The sequence below is a fragment of the Castor canadensis genome, chromosome 9, assembly GCF_047511655.1.
Source record: "Castor canadensis chromosome 9, mCasCan1.hap1v2, whole genome shotgun sequence".
In the NCBI taxonomy this organism is placed as follows: Eukaryota; Metazoa; Chordata; class Mammalia; order Rodentia; family Castoridae; genus Castor; species Castor canadensis.
Genome location: NC_133394.1, coordinates 68,054,490 through 68,056,140, shown reverse-complemented (window position 1 = coordinate 68,056,140; position 1,651 = coordinate 68,054,490). Strand labels below are relative to the sequence as shown.

Here is a 1,651-nt window from a genome sequence, read left to right as displayed (position 1 = left end):
GTAACAGTCACTTAAAATGCTTGTCACACTATGTTACCTGGTGTGCATTGGTGAGGGTATCACCAGCCTTGTCTATGGGAAGGTTTCTGTCTCTAGGACCTGCTGAGAGAGCTGTGGAAACCTCCAAGACTGCACTCCTTGTTCAAAGACATTAGGGAAATACTTGCAGCATATTGAGGATTTAGTAAACATTATTGAAATTATATTAGCACATACTTGTTACTATTTATGTCAGTGCCATTTAATAAACCATATATGCTAGAGTAGTACTATCTGTAGGTTTTGAATATTGATGTTATTTTTTCTTAAAAACGTGTGCATATTAATGATGCTCATTCAAGATCTTGTTTGCATTAATTATCAGATATTATAATAACTACAGCAGAGCTTCAGATATTATTAACTTCAGATACCTCATTTTATTTTATTTTTTTTTTTACTTTTTTTTTCCTTTTTCTTTTATTATTCATATGTGCATACAAGGCTTGGTTCATTTCTCCCCCTTGCCCCCACCCCCTCCCTTACCACCCACTCCTGTCCCCTTCATCTCCCCCCCAATACCCAGCAGAAACTATTTTGCCTTTATTTCTAATTTTGTTGTAGAGAGAGTATAAGCAATAACAGGAAGGGACAAGGGTTTTTGCTGGTTGAGATAAGGGTAGCTATACAGGGCATTGACTCACATTGATTTCCTGTGTGTGGGTGTTACCTTCTAGGCAGATACCTCATTTTATAAAGTGTCTGAAGTTCAGAGAGACTCGTTAGGTACTCATACAATCCAAGCCATATACCCAGTATTCTGAATCTTGTGTATTTTGCTTTTAAAATGTGAACACCTTTCTATATTTAAGAAACATTAAATTATATTCAAACCAAAATCCATGAGGAGAATAACTTCTACTAATTCTTTTTTAAAAACCATTTACAAGTCAGTTTATTAAATTTAGTAAAATAGTTGACTTAGGCATCTGCAGTAGTGATTTCGACCTCCACTCCTGGCTCAGTACTGATGGAAGTAATCTGTTTAACAATCTCAGAAGGGCTGTGCAAGTCAATGAGTTCCTGTGGATTCTCATCTGGAACCAATCCCACGTCTTAGAACTTTCACCACAAGGTGCTTTTCTTGTAGTGATTCTCAAAGTCTTGTTCGGCATGCAGACCAGTCCTTTCACTTTGAGGTTCTTTTCCTTGGCACCTCTGATCAAGTCAGCTCCCACCTTCTCCAGACACTTCACATTGTGGCTGGTGAGGGTGATTTGAATTTGGTGAATTGCCACCTCTGGCTCCACAGGGTTTTTTTCCAGTATCTTTAAAAGCCATGGCTAAAGTGCAGCTTCCTGACCGGTGTGTTCCTTGACGGGAGTGAACAGCATTGAGTCAGGAGGAGGGGTGAACAGAACAAAGCTCCGCTGCACCCACAACCACATCTTCCTCAAAAAGTTCTACTAGTTCTTGAGTGATTTCCTCAAATCTGTTTTGTTTTACCAGCCTAGAACCTCCTTCTGCACAATGAGTTCCTTGGACAATTATTAAATTATTGTCTGTCAAAACCAAATCTATACTTCACTGACCATGTCAGGATTGGAGGTAGGCACAATTTTTCCTTAGCCATCTGGCATACTTGTAAGTTTTATCAGGAGAGGATACTAAA

The 1,651-nt window shown here is 38.8% G+C and overlaps 1 pseudogene; it reads right to left on the bottom strand.

Annotated features, from left to right (window-relative positions):
* Nucleotides 1-960: 960 nt before the first annotated feature.
* Nucleotides 961-1,320, bottom strand: LOC109678221 (small ribosomal subunit protein uS10-like; annotated as a pseudogene).
* Between the last annotated feature and the right edge of the window lie 331 nt (nucleotides 1,321-1,651).